The sequence below is a fragment of the Cucumis melo genome, chromosome 8 (genome assembly GCF_025177605.1).
Source record: "Cucumis melo cultivar AY chromosome 8, USDA_Cmelo_AY_1.0, whole genome shotgun sequence".
Taxonomy (NCBI): Eukaryota; Viridiplantae; Streptophyta; class Magnoliopsida; order Cucurbitales; family Cucurbitaceae; genus Cucumis; species Cucumis melo.
Window position 1 is genome coordinate 11,172,092 of NC_066864.1, and position 15,793 is coordinate 11,187,884.

General features: G+C 30.4%; 2 long non-coding RNA genes across 2 annotated transcripts; both read left to right on the forward strand.

The window, feature by feature from the left end:
• The first annotated feature begins 2,412 nt into the window (after nt 1-2,412).
• On the forward strand, nt 2,413-3,162 carry LOC127150760 (uncharacterized). Its single transcript, XR_007823323.1, has 3 exons — nt 2,413-2,440; nt 2,570-2,663; nt 3,136-3,162. It is a non-coding gene; the product is annotated as an uncharacterized LOC127150760 (long non-coding RNA).
• A 1,436-nt stretch (nt 3,163-4,598) lies between these two features.
• LOC127150653 (uncharacterized) lies at nt 4,599-5,694 on the forward strand. Its single transcript, XR_007823258.1, has 3 exons — nt 4,599-4,679; nt 4,752-4,860; nt 5,563-5,694. It is a non-coding gene; the product is annotated as an uncharacterized LOC127150653 (long non-coding RNA).
• Nucleotides 5,695-15,793: the final 10,099 nt, after the last annotated feature.

Genomic DNA, 15,793 nt, shown 5'->3' on the forward strand with positions numbered 1-15,793 from the left:
CTCATGACCATGAAGTTTCAAAAGTTTCTTATTTTTGGTGTGTTTGTGAGTGCACACGTGATCCATCAAGGTTCAAAAGTTTAAATAATACACCATAAATATTTTTAAAAAAAATGTTTAAAAACATTGTTACCTTTTAACTTTGGATATATAAAATGTTGGGTTTTATGTTCTGAAACTCGTAGTTTGTAAATCACTAGAAGAAATATGACCTTTAATGTCAGTTGGAAAAAATGGAAACGGATCTTTAATGTCGCTTTTTTAAAATGCGGATGTTTAATTTCGGTTTTAAACCGACATCAAAGAGAAAGGATTAATGTCGGTTTAAAACCGACATAAAAGACCCGCTGTTTTAAAACCGACATTAAAGATAAGAATTCAAAATTTTGTCTTTCCTCACTTATTTTTTTAGGGCTTCATATATATTCATATATTTAGTAAGAGATGAAGGAGAGTGTGAGGGTGAGAGGAGTGCAGCCGACAGTCACCATAGAGAGAGAGTGAGTTTTTTCCCTGCAATTCGTGAGCATCGTCGCCACCCGGCCGATGAAGTATTGACGGGTTGAATTATCACCATCGTCACCACGACTCCCAGTTCATGCCATGGCTTATTTTCTCCTCTGCTCCAATCCATTCTCCATCTCTTTCCATTTTTCTACGTCGCCATCATGTTTTTCAGCCATTTCTGCAATCCATAGTAAGTCTCTCTTCGGGAACTTCCCTTTCCCTTCCTCTGCTCGACGGGGTCGAATGAATGTCTTTGTCTAATTCTAATTATTAACTTCATTTCTCTTTCTACTTCATTGCTTGTTGTGAGATTTATTCAAATGGGTCATTTTTTTTCTCTCGAAATCGATAAACTATGTGGTGTTTGAGAGAATTTTCTTGCTTGCAGTCATTTGTTCATCAGGCATTTTGTCAAACAGTTGGCGTCTTTATTTTAAGACTCGATCTTTTAAGTTCTTTTGTCAAACAGTCAATCTCACCTTTTTGGTCAATCTATTTCAGAGTAAGTTCTTTCATGATTGCTTTGTTTTGTTTTCTTGTTTTCAAAAATAGATTCGATCAAATGTGAAAGAATCTGAATAATAGATCTATGACTGTTTAAGAAATCATGATTGCTTTGTTTTTAATCCCTAATTAACCAAGGGGATAAGGATTAGGTTCCTCAAACTACCGAGTACCTTTACAAGAGAGTACAAGAATGCGATGGGGATGTGAGCTTTCCCAATCATAAGATGCAGATTAACAATAACTTCTACACATTTTTTTTCAAGATGAATAATGCTTCAGTCTCATAACAATAACAATAACAATAATGCTTTAATGGTTAAGATTTTTTGTTCTTTATTTGAAGTCTAAACTTTTTTTTTTTGTTTGTCCTATTAGTTATAGTGTTGTTTAGGATATTTGCATATTGACTAGACTTCTAACAATGTTTTTTAATTTGCATATTGAGTTTAATGTCTAACAATGTTTTTACAGGGTGGAGGAAGGAAACCATGGAATAGTATGACTAGACTTCTAACAATGTTTTTTAATTTGCATATGACTAGACTTCTAACAATGTTTTTACTTACTATGTTTCATTTTTTTTTTGTCACTAATTGAGTGTGTTACTCAAGCTATTTAGTTTTGGTTGGTTTATTTCTTTGGTAAGTTTTATACTTTTTCATTTTTGCTTTTAAGATAACAATACATTTAGTACATCAATGTTTCTAGGCCAATGAATCAGAGATTCCTCTCCTACATGAATCTAGTGGCATTACAATGGAAAATGGAAACTAAATTGAGGTATATTTTTCCATGTTCCCCTTTGTTCTTTCTTTTGTTGGTGCCATATTGATTCTCGTCTGAAAATATCAGGAAGAACAACGTTATTATATGTTGCAATGACTCATGTTCGACAGAAACTTTATATATTCTATGTCTTGATGGACTCTGATTGGCAAGCTTGTTTCAGTTGAATATTTTTTATCATATAATGGTGGACAAATTTAGTTAACTGTAGCATTTTTTTTTTTCTGTATAATATATTGGAAAATAATCTTGTGTATTTCTTGTCATTTGCATAATGTGATTAGATTAGTTTTATGGGAGCTTTAAATGGACAAGAGTAAACAAATTTTAATCAGAAAAGATCTTGATTTCATTACCTCATACTCCTTCTGTTCGCTTGTATTTTTGTATTTTTTTCGTTTCTTCTCAATTATAAGATCTTGATTTTTTTATATTAAAAAGACCATTGCTAGAAGTAATCAGATTGCCATCGTCAATGGGATGAGGATGAGGATGAGGGTTGTACTTGTAGGGAGAGAGGTTTGAAATGAAAATGTGATAGTTGGGTAAGAAAATAAAATGATCCTGCTAACAACCAAATCGACATTAGAGACTCTGAAGAACCAATAGAGATTACTAACAGGAATAGTTTCCTAAAAAGGTGTTTTCCCCTTCCAATTCCATTGTTTTGTTCGTGTATCTTTACCCAAAAACAAAAAGAAGATTTTATACATTGATATAGTTCTTTGTCTTCTTGTTCAAGTGAGAAGTCTTTTCTATTCCATTGTAGATTTGATGTGGATAACAGAGCAGTCATTTCCCATTTATTTCATCAATGGGCCAAAAAGAAGGCATTTCAAGATCCTAAGAGGTTGATTGATAAGGTGATGAATTTTATGAACATATAATCTAAAGTTTGATTGTTTCTAGATTATAGTTAAAAACTCAGTTCATGTTTATCACATTAGTAATTGCTCTAGCTAGTTTGAAACATGAATAAGCCACCATGTGCAGAATTTGTAATCATTGTCTAGAGTAATTCTCAGTGTTAACAGATGCTGATGTGTGAATAAAAGATCATAGCATGCTCTTCGATGAAGAGTTTGTGATTGACCATAATTGTATGGCAAACTGTACTTTAACCTTTCACATATCCGCTATTATATTATGATTGAAAACAGAGAAGGTCCCAAAGGTAAGGAAGAAACTAAAGAATTAGCAATCAAATAAATGGGACTATAGAGAGTTAAATAATTTGTATGTCTGTTGCACTGCTGTATTTGAACTTCTATGCTTTGATGATCGATAAATGTGACAATGGAAAGTTAAATAATTTTTTTTTCCATAACGTTACAGGTTGGCTTTGTAATTGAGGAACGACTGAGAGTGAAGAAATGCAAAACCAAGGTTAACTTTTTACTAATTGGGCTAGTTTTCCTTTTAATTTGATATGTAATGAAGCTAGCACCAGTTTTAATTGTTTTGGCCACAGTTCATGCAATAGATTATCGTAAACAGGTGAGGTAACATAGAAGTTGGCTCTTTTTTATACTTCATGCAATAGATTCCTTTTGGATTCAGTAACAAATATCCTTTATTTGAGCTTATTGTTTATTTCTCTTTAAAAAGAATTTCCTCTTGTGAATACAGTGGCAACTTTAGAATTTGCAATTGTTTTGTCAGTATGTGAGAACGCACCTAAAAGTCACATTTTCTCCAGGGTCAAATGCTAACTTTAGTTAAATATTTGCTGCTACTGTACCGTGCCTTATTGCCTACTCCTGTTTGGTATCGTTTAATTAATTTAGTTTCTAGATATATTGGTAGAAAGTGGATGATATTATGAGAATCTTTACTTGTCTTGAGACAACTTGAACTTGTTTCCTAGTCGTGCATCGAGGATTGATATTTCTCATTTGAGCTTCGTTCTATAGGATTCTTTACTTGCCATGAGCAAACTCAGAGAAAAGGTTGATCTGGAGAAGAGTCGAGCAAAACAGGATAGTGATGGTGAGGAAAAGGAACTGGAAGTAACCATCAGAGCAAAAAATAATGCTTGGGTCATTTCTCGTATAACAAGAGGGAAAGAGCTTTATATGGCTCTGGAGAAAGCCAACGAAACCCTACTTTATGCCTCTGATATGGTGGAGAAATTCAGCAACAGGTATTATCGATTTTTTTTTTTATTTTATTTTACTTTTCAGCATGAATAGATCTAAACACTCGATAGTAAATGTCATGTGCAGACCTGAAAACTCACACATCACTAATCTAATAGGCCATTTTTCAGCCAAAGTATTGCCAAGAAAGTAATTACAGAAGATTGGACATAGCCTACACTGAGAAATGTTTTCTTTTCTTGGTTGAAAGCAGGATATCTTAACCCAATTATAAGCATTAAGTAGGTCTCAAAGAGTCTCTTTAGAACTCAAGGACACATATGAACAACTTATAGAATAGACTGTTTATATATGTCCTTGCATGATGTGAAATTAATTGCACATTAATCCGGTAGATTTTTAATTGGCTCAATTAGTCTTACAACCGCTACTTCAGCATCGCTGTTTTTCTGGTTTTGTAATTATTTGTTAGTTGTATGGAAACGGTTCAAGTATTATCAAATATTTGGATTCGCGGCATTTTAATCATTGTCTCTGATCTGGTTTTTTCTTGATTGTTTTGTAGGAGGCTGCTATGCTATTAATTGTATTTCTTTCAAGTATTCATGCGTGTTTTTTAAATTGTATTATTCCTTCCTAATGATGATATTTTCCTTGATTTTTGGCAGATGGCTTCAGTGATTGCTGCAAATCTTTTAACAAGCATAAAACTCATAGATTTGTTATGCGTTGTAGTGACGTGGGTGTTTTCTATTATAAAACTTTATGCTAGATTTGCAAGTATGTTATCAGTCATTAGAATTGCAATCTCTCTTTGTATCTCGGTTTTCTTACTATATGCAATGTTTTCAGGACATCACAAAAGCAAGAAAGATACCGAAGCGTGCTTTGCCTATTATTTGCTTCAAAGAAGTCAGCCCCCCATTGTCGGATGCTTCAAACACTTCCATTATAGATTCAGGTTATTTGACTTAGCTATAACTTAAAGCAAGCTTCATTTTGTTGTTCTAGTCTGCTGTCTTAGCCTTGTGTTTGACTTTGAGCATTTTATCTCTAAGATATATATTTAGTAACATGTTCTAAGGTTGTTTTTCTTTCCTTGAAATAAAAGAAAGTAACGTAAATAGGCTTAAATCTCATTTTTCTGAAAAACATATTTGGGAATAGAAAGAAAGCTGCTAACCACTTTAAATTACACTAACCATTTGAGGCTATGATTTTTATTTTAAGTGGTTTTTAGAAGTTATCTCCTGCAACAGGGTTAGCTCCTTTGACCAACATTTCAATTGAGGGTTAGCTATCATTCTCATTCTGGAAGGAAGTATATTACCCATGCATGGACTAGGAATTTGTTTTCTGTCCTTTCACGTAAAGTAGCTTTTCTTTCTCTTGAATCATAAGGTTTTTGTTTTCATTTTGATTCATCTCCAAGTATCAGCAGATAATGAAGTTACTATAACTGAGCTTTACTTTTCAGCTTATTGTGTTGATGTTGCTTATTTCTTTATAGATTGATATTGGTTTTCATAATAATGTTATGTAAAAAAATGTTGATTATTCATTTGGTGGGCAATATTAAGAACTTTTCATCCTTTTCTGCAATTTCAGTACTTCAAACAGCTTTGTTATTCATATAAATGGTTTATTTGGATATTGTTTGTAGATAATTGAAGTGATATCGGGTTGAAAGCTAAGCGATTGTGTAGAAATGGTCAAGCGACCGTTGAAAATTGAAGACTGAGAAGGCATTTAGGATTTTTAATTATTTAATTCTTGTATTAGAATCTTTTTTCATGTACTATTGTAGATTATATATAAACATAATATTAATATTTTATTTTGTGTATTCAAATGTAAAAGACAAATGTTATAGTTTCTAACATAATATGAATTTCATTGATTTGTTGGCGTGTGAAAAACATATTTATCTACATTGACCCAATGTCGGTCTATAGGACAATAATGTAACAATTAAATAAAAATAAATTTGTAAAAATGAATAAAAAAACTAGGCTTTAATGTCGGTTTTAAACCGACATATCAAAGTTCAACCGACATTAAAGGGCTTTAATAACACTATCAAAGATGTCGGTTGAAAACTGACAAACCGACATTAAAGAGGGCTTTAATGTCGTTTTTAAACCGACATTAAAGCCCAACCGACATTAAAGGGCTTCAATAACACCATCAAAGATGTCGGTTGAAAAATGACATTAAAGGCCTTTAATGTCGTTTTTAAACCGACATTAAAGAGGCCTTTAATGTCGTTTTTAAACCGACATTAAAGAGGCCTTTAATGTCGTTTTTAAACCGACATTAAAGCCCAACCGACATTAAAGGCCTTTAATAACGCTCACAAAGATGTCGGTTGCCAAGTGACATTAAAGGCCTTTAATGTCGGTTTTAAACCGACATTAAAGGCCAAAATTCTTCTAGTGAATGCTAAACATGTTTTATTGTTCAATTGAGATGTTATTATGTTACTGTTCAATATAGTTGTTGTTCAATTACCGATTTGTTCATTATAATCGGCCCAAATCCAATAAACTAATTAAGATCCTATAGCTATAACATGTGTATTTGAACTTTATGTAGTGACATAAAATTGGATTCAATATATGAATAAGCTAGTTGGATGCCTTATTCTAGGGATACTATGGATACAATCCACTTTCTATTTAATACAAACAAGGTGAGCCTAAATTGTTTAGGTAGAAAAATTTAAGTGGGGGTATCCTATGAAAAGAGTTTGTATAAAACCGGACCATGAAATAACCACTTTTACTTAATAACACTCTTTACTGTTTAAAACTGACTATTTTAAACTCGATGACCTAGGTGGACTTCTCTGTTTGGATGACTAGGTTGCAAAAATAAGATAATCACTTTTAATAATCTAGGGTATTAATTTTAGTTAAATGTTTAGATAGTACATTGATGTTTTATTGGAGAACTCAAAAAGTTATTATCTTCTAGATTTTAATCGTCGTTATTTTGTCGCATTGTCATTCTACGTCACTTTCGTAACTCATATGCTTGGTGCAATTAATCCATACATAAATTTTTTAGTGCCTCAAGTTTTGGATATTTTGTGATACATTGGAGTGTTTTTTTTTCCTCTTCCTCCCAATTGTTTCTTCTTCCATTTTTTGGGTTTTATAATTCATTGTGGGAATGTTTATTTTAAACAAGTGTTGTAATTATTTTATTTTTCTAGTTTATTTTACCTTATCATGGATGTTAAATGCCAATATGTAAGTTCTCGATTAAATTTTTTTATTCTACTCAATGTCGTTCTTCTGATTTTCTTCAAGATATATTTCAATTCGAAAAAAAAAAGTCGGGGAGTCAGAAGGAATGTGAGAGATTTAAAGTTTTTAGAGGAAAAAAATAAAATTAGTTTTTTATCTGAGTTTTTTAATTAAAGTGTATTAATTATATGTCTATGTTGACATCAAAGATTTGTTAAAGAAATTAGCAAGATTTTTTTCGTTATTTATGAATTTAATTAATATACTGAATCTAGAGTTTAATCATTAAAGTATAGAAAGCCCAAATTACGTCATCAATTCATTATTTCGTTAAAGAGTTAATGAGATTCTACTGACATGAACTAGCAAATCACGTCATTAACTGTAATGTCCCAAAAATTAAGATAATTTTGAAGTTAATTATCTTAATTTTGTTTAATTAGATTTAATTTATTGGGCATTATTTTGAATTCATTTAATGAGAATTATTTGATTTTAGTGGGAATTGAAATTAATTAAATATTTGTTGGATGAATATTTAATTACTTCGAGGTTTTGGCATCTGGTGTTTGTTGAGATTTTGATTAAATGGTAGATTAGGAGAATTAAGTAAAGTTATGGACTTTTTAGTGTTGTTGAAGTTCAACTGAATTAAATAATTATGGATGTTATTTAATTAAATTGTGGGGTGAAAAGTTTGTTGGAGATTTGATAATTATATGTATATGTGGAAATATATATATAATTATTATGTGAAAGGAAAAGATAATTATATTTGTTGAAATATAATCATTTAAAGAAAAGATAATTGTATTTTGGAGAAAGGATATTTATTAAGGGAGAAAAAGAAAATAATTATATTTTGGAAAAATATAATTATTTGTAAAAGGATAATTATTTTGGAGAAATATAAATAATAATTAATTATTCTGGAAGATAATTAATTATTTTAGAGAAATATAAATAATAATTAATTATTGTAGAAGATAATTAATTATTTTGGAGAAAGATAAATAATAATTAATTATCGTGGAAGATAATTAATCATTTTGGAGAAAATAAATACTAATTAATTATTGTAGAAGATAATTAATTATTTTGGAAAAAGATAAATACTAATTAATTATTTTGGAAGATAATTAATTATTTTGGAAAAAGATAAATACTAATTAATTATTTTGGAAGATAATTAATTATTTTGGAGAAAGATAAATAATAATAATTAATTATTGTGGAAGATAATTAATTATTATGTAGAAAGATAAATGTTGATTTGGAGTAGAGTTGTTATGGTTGGGTTAAGATAATTCATGTTGGAAGTTATAAGTGATTTATTGGAAAAGATTTGATTGATTAAAAGAATAGATGATATAAGTTCATTTGAGATTTTGGAGGGAAAAGTTGGTTTATATATATATTTAATTAATAATTTGGAAAAATGAAGTTAATTACATAATTATATTTGTTTGGAAAATAATATAATCCATGAGGAGAGAGATGGTTGATTTGATTAGACGAAAAAGATATATATTTATTTAGAAGAGAGAATAATAGTTTAAATAAATATATATGTTTTTTATAGATTTTGGTGAAAGAAAAATAATAATAATAAAGAAGTATTATTATTATTAATGGTTATAAATGTCTAAGATTTTGTGGATTCAAGACATTTATTGAGGAAAGATAATAATAAATATTATTGTTATTATTTGGATCTATAAATAGCATTGGAATGCTTAAGTTGAAAAGAAAAGGAAAAAGAAAAAGAAAAAGAAAAAGTTTATTCGTCTTTTTCTCTAAGATAACTCTCTGCTATCGCCGCCTCACCAGTTCTAGTTAAGATTGGTCTCTTTGGAAAGCTTGAGGATTTAAAGTGATGAATTTTTCCATCAAAGATAGAGGATTTTTTTCAAACTCCATTTGAGTAACCTTGGTAAGCTAATGAAATTTAATTAATATTTTATTAATCTAATTTTGAATCTACTTGGGGTTTCTTTAAAGATTTAATTGGCTAATTTTTTAATATTTAAATCTTGGATTTTTCCCAATCAAGGTTGAATTGGTTTCAACCCCAATTTTTTAGAAAGTTAATTAATTTGGAAGAATTTTTGGATGTTAGCCAATTGCTAATTTTATTAATTAAGATACTGAGTTTTTCCTTTTATGATTAGGATCAAGTTAATTGGAGAATTTTTACTGTCAGCCAGGGAGTACTTTGTTTGGTTAAAATCTCTAGGTAAGAGATTCTCCTACTAGACTTTCAAATTGAATTTAAAAGACCGCATGTAATTATGATTATGCATTGATGGTAGCTAAAATGCATAACTTGATGCTATTGATAATGATTGTCATTATATTGTTGATTGATAATGATGACTGATATTATGTTGATGACTGTTGATGTTGATGTTGATGTTTATGCATGATATATTAATCACATGATTAAGTACGTTAAGATTAATATTCATGTCTTGATTATGATGTTTATGATATGCTACATGCTATGGATGGACATTTTGTTAACTTTGTCTATTAGAGTCGTACCCATATAAGTGTTCCTCAGGATCACCATCTTTTTTTATGACTGTGTAGTCCAACGGGATTACCAATCCATTATGACATTGACATTGACATAGACATGATTACGAGTGATTCGACGGGATCACTCACAGCCTGATTGTCTTAGTGTTTCCTTCGAGTACACTAAAGACCAGATTGTCCTAGGTGTTCCTTTGGGTTCACCGAAGACCAAATTTGTTCCTATGAGATTACAGTTTGCACGTGTTCGGGAACGTGCCAATTCAGGGGTACTTCTTTACAGGACTCTAATGGGAAGTTAACAGACACCCAGCGGAACCTAGTAGTAGGTTTCTTATTGAGTATATGTTTATACTCACTCTTTCTATGTTTAATATTTCAGGCAAAGGTAAAGGTAGAGAAAAGCTGGCGAGTGACAAAAAAGAATCCGTGACATGTCATATGGGGACTCAGTTTTACTTCCGCGTCTATATATCAGTGTTTCAGTATTCTGTGTTTAATGAAAATTTAGTTTCCCTCATTTAAAAGAATGTGTGTCTTATTATTGTTTCTTTTTAGTAATGACCTCAGATTAGTATAAAGAGTTGGGTCGTTACATTAATTTATGGTGGTTTGTTTGCGATTTAACATGAACTACGAAGATATCATTGAGGACTACTACAAACTTTCAACGTATGCTTCATGTTACTCTCCTCAATTTTGGCCTATACCACATGAAGATTATTGGATCACACCTGTTATGTCCGTTACATCCTAACCCATCATTGTTGAGAAAACTCGATCGATCGAAGAGTTCACGATATCATAATGAGATGGATTGGAGGGAACCGAGTTCTCAAGTACAATGTGGATTTTGTGCTCAACGATGTCACAATCAAAGGAAATGTCTTTTGCTATAGAGATGAGCACCCAATAATTAAAAAATTGTGTACTTAATTTTTTTCTCTATGTGTACCAAGTGGTTCGATAAACTTATTTTATATAATCAATTATGTAGCATTTTTTGTTGTACCTACTTGTTTACTTTCTAATTAATATTTTCTGTGTAGATTATGGCTTTAAACCCAAGACCGATTGATTCTAATGTTCTGTATGATTAATTTTTTTATCGATCTTCAATTGTGTTGGATGATAGAACGATAGATGAGTTAGGTTGTATACGTAGAGGGACAGTAGTCCTACGCAATATCCCACTTCACAATAACATATTGCCTCTAGTCCAAACATTTGAATTTTATGGGGTGGCTAGATTGGGTTTCACCCAGTTAGATTGACATCTTAATACTGCACTCATTGAGAGATGGAGATCGGAGATGCATGCGTTTCATATGCTCACTGGAGAGTGCACTATCACCTTGCAAGACGTAAAAGTATTGTTAGAGATACATGTCGATGGAGAAACTGTTACCAATCAAGTGCATGAAGACTGGATAAATTTATGTTAGATGTTACTTGGTGTGGTCCCACCTGCTAATAAAATAAAGGGATCAAGATTAAGTCTCATGTGGTTAGCATCACAATTTCTGGGACTTGATGATGATGCAAAAGAGAAAAACGTGATTAGATATGCAAGAGCATACCTTTTACAATTAATGGGTGGAAGTTTATTTTTTAATAAATTAGGTAGTTTTGTGCATATGATATTTCTGCCATTTTTAGGTGATTTACATGAGGCGGATCGATAGTCGTAAGGTGGAGCATGCTTGGCATGGTTTTATAGACAACTATGCAAAGCATCGAAGCGAGATGTTTGTGATATTGCTGGTCCGTTGATACTTCTTCAAATATAGGCTTGGAAACAATTTCCCATAATAGCTCCATAGCTTAGACATGCAAACGATCACCTACTACTTGGACGAACACTTGGTTCATAGTATGCTAATTTATTTTAATTTATATTAAACAATAGTTTAATACTAGATGAGTGATATAATTAAATCAAAATCTAAAATTTACTTTATTAATGCAGATGGAGAAACCAATTTTGTGTAACTAGATCAACTACTCATGTAGTTAGTCAGTATAGGTACACGTTTTACCTTCTTCAGCGTGATCAGGTACGTCGATATTGAAATTTTAATTTCTTTAGACATTAGTAAACATATATTTATTTATTTTTAATGTAATATATGATGTTTCAGATTATTTGGGACACTTACAAAAATGTGATTGATAATTTGCCAAATTTTGTAAGAACAGTCAAGAAATATGACGGACCATCAGTCCTCTCATTTGTTTCCATATGGTGGGTGACATCATCCTGATAGGGTGCTCAGACAGTTCACGTTAAACAAAATATCCCATCAGTAGCAATACTGAGCCACTTCTACATAACATTGACTTAAGAGTTACAGATTGGTCCGACAGGGTTGCACATTTAATAGTGCGATGACGATCTCGTAGAAGATTTATGGCAATAGGAGTTTTGATTCAGCAATTTGATATCGATGTGACTCAAGAATACATCCACTCGTATAATATTACAAGGCTCTACATCACTCAACTAGGAGCAACTGTGAGTCATCTGGTACATATTTAAATATTGTATAATTACTTACATTATTTACTCAATTAAATATTTTTATTTTATTTTACAATTTATAGAGATCGAACAATGCAAGACTTCGTGATGTTGCAGATGATTCACAACAAGTCCTTGACATATGTAATAATAATAAGAGGCACATGGAGGAGATACATAATATGTACCATCTACCTATTGTACCTCCACAAATTCATAGGGGACGTGTTCAAGTGGAAGAAGCTGAACTTGATGAAGTTTACCATAATGTGGAAGAAATGACTCCTACGACACAAAAACAAAACCAAACCGGTTATGGTAGTCCGATGATAATGATGCCAACATTTGGAGTAGGGTATTGTGATTTTGAGGTTAATACAGAGTATTATGATTCAGGGGTCGGTCCATCATCTTCATACATGGATGTCGGTCCATCAACTTCTTACATGCATGGACACAGACATGACTATGGGGAACATAACGAATATCTGTATCATGAAGCACCTACAGAGGTATCAGATCGACAAGAGTACCAACAAGAACCAGAGAATCAAGAGGAGTTAGAACAACATAGAGTTCAGAGTCGACATTGACAACCAGCTCGAAATAGACGTCCTTCGAGTTGTGGAACACATTGATTTTCTTTTATCAATTAAATAAATGTAATTTGGTTATTAAAAATTATTTTAATTTACATTTAAATTTTTTTATTATGCTCATTATTAAAAATGGTTCATCTAATTATCTAATTATTTAGAAATATTCATCCAAATTTTAATATTGAAAAACAATAACAAAATTAAAATTTTCTTTTGACAAAACTATTAAAATGAATACAAATGGAGACTAAGATATTTAAATTAAAAAAAAATAGCAATATCTTAGGTTCAATCCAAAACATTAGAGAGAGAAACTAAAACTAACACATTTTTCTAAATATTTTTATAACTATATTTTATCAATGATTATTTTAAAAAACTACTATATTTAAAAGATTCACGAACCAAAAATAAGAAAAGATGCAAAATTTATATATTAACCGTTTGATATATATTAGGAAAAAAGTCGATTGGATGGAACCGTGTAGTGCAAGCGGTAGGAAGAAGAGTGGGAGAAAAAGCAATAGGGTAGATTTTGAGTGCTTCAGTACAGCAATAATGCTACTCTCCCTAAAGTAGTGACGTCAGTGAAACATCACTTGAATGACATCATATTTCAAGATAAGATTTTAGGAAAAATTAAAGCCTACGTGTCAACAGTTGAGGGGAAGATAAAATGGATTCGTGTTTCCATTCCTACCCTCTAAATTTTCCACAATTCTTACAAATTCATTTTCCCACACCACCAAATGTAATTGTATAGAATAATTGTATATTTTTTTCATAATAACTAAAGACTATAGGCTTAGGTATATATAAATCAAAAGATACTAAAGAAAAAAATATTATAATTTTATGGCAATATATTATATGGATTCAATCACGACATTAGTGGTAAATTGACATTTTAATTGGATTATAAAAATTTAGAGGCATTTTAAAATTATTAACAAAATATTAAAATTATTAACAAAATATAGTAAAATTCATCAAAATCTATCTAGTTTATTTAAGTTTTTTTTTGCTATATTTTATAAATAGTTTAATTTTTTATCTTGCCATCCATAACTATTCCTTAAAACAATGAAACATAAATACGTAACCATTAAAATATTACTGCTATTTATTTTTTTTATAAGTAGAACCAACTATAGTTTTACTGTGTTTGAAAATCATAAAATATTTTATGTATTTCTTTCGATACTTATTTAGTATTTTGTATTACAATGTCCTCAAAGATATGGGTTGCATCAAGATTTGTTTCTAGCATTTTGTGCCCACATGTTATTTTTATTATATTACTAATAGCTTCGTCGACTTTTTTGAGATATTTATCAAATTTTAAGAGTTAAAATGTTTATTTTAAAACTTCAAGAATCAAATAATTATCGATTTTAATATCGAAATTTTTGTTAACATGAACCATTTCATTTAATAATATGTGGAATAGAAAAGTCAAATTTCTAATTTTAAAGTCGATAATTTAAGTATTATGTGAATTAAACTATTTGATATGAACATTTTAATTTTTTCACATCCGAAATAAATAGCAATAAAATTAAACAATGTAAAGAATATGTATTATATAAATGTTACTTTTTACATATTTATATATATATATTCCAGATTTCAGATGATGTAATAAAAATGACATTCAGCTTTATGTCAATATCAAAGCTACAAACATATGAAAATGTCAACATTTCATTCATTGAAAGTAAAGTTTAAATTATATGTTAGAAACTTTTTGTGAATTAGAGGATGGGTTGATTCAAATAATGAGAATGTGCATTGTCCATTTCCCACCTTTTCGTTTTTTTTTTCTTTCTATTTTTCTAATTTTTTTGTAGTGGAATATAATGACCAATAAATGTAGTTGTCCCATATAAAAAAGAAAATTAATATTTTTTACTACAATTCTTTTTAACGGATAAAATTCCCAAAGGAGAAGTCAAGCTATTTAAGGTCTAAAAAATTTTATATGTAAAAATTAATTTGAAATATACAAATTAATAGAGGTATTTTTAAAAATATAAAAAAGTGACAAAATATTTATATTATATAGAATAATTTTAAAAATGGAAAAAAGCCAACACGTTCATCATGGAAAACACCAAAAATGCTCCGTTAACAATGCGCGTAATATATTTAATTAGTAACGCGCATAATATATTTGGTACACGTTTCTTTAGATTTGGTTATTGTTTGGTAAACGATCATTTTGATTTGGTCGTTTAGATTTGGATAGCCAAATCTAAATAATTTATTTTTTTCAATTCTATCGTTTAATTTAGTTACACGATCATTTAATTGGGTTACACGTTTGTTTAGATTTGATCATTTAGATTTGGTTACACGATCGTTTAGATTTTGCTACCCCAAATCTAAATGATTTTGTTTTTCAAAATTTGGTACACGCACTACAAGAAATTCACCTTTTGCCGATGACAAAAATCGTCGGCATATCTCTTCAAAAAACCGTCTACTTTTCTTTTGCCAATGATTTTCAGCCGACGACACAAACCGTCGGTGTAGGTCCGTCGGAAAAACCTACGCCGATGCCAAAAAAGAGACCGTTGGAAAATACTAGAATTGTCGACGAAATGGAACCAATGGAGCTATATTGACACTAGAAATTAACCGTCGGCGAAAGGGGTATTCACCGATGGAAAAAATATTTTGTCGGCATTTATTACGTCGACGGTGTAAGAATGTCATCGGCATATCCTTGTATTGCCGACGACATTTATAGGCGACGATGTCGATTTATTATGCCGATAGTTATTGTTGAATAAGAAATTTTGAAACCAATCACAAATTGCCACATCATTTACTAAAATAATTGTATTTGGGATTAACTAAAAATTGGCATGTGTCCCAAATTAAATTTAAAGACAAATTAGACAATTCTAACGATGTCACGTGTCTTTATTACGGCAATTGGATGAAATAAATTATTTTGGTTCAATTAAATATTATTTACTT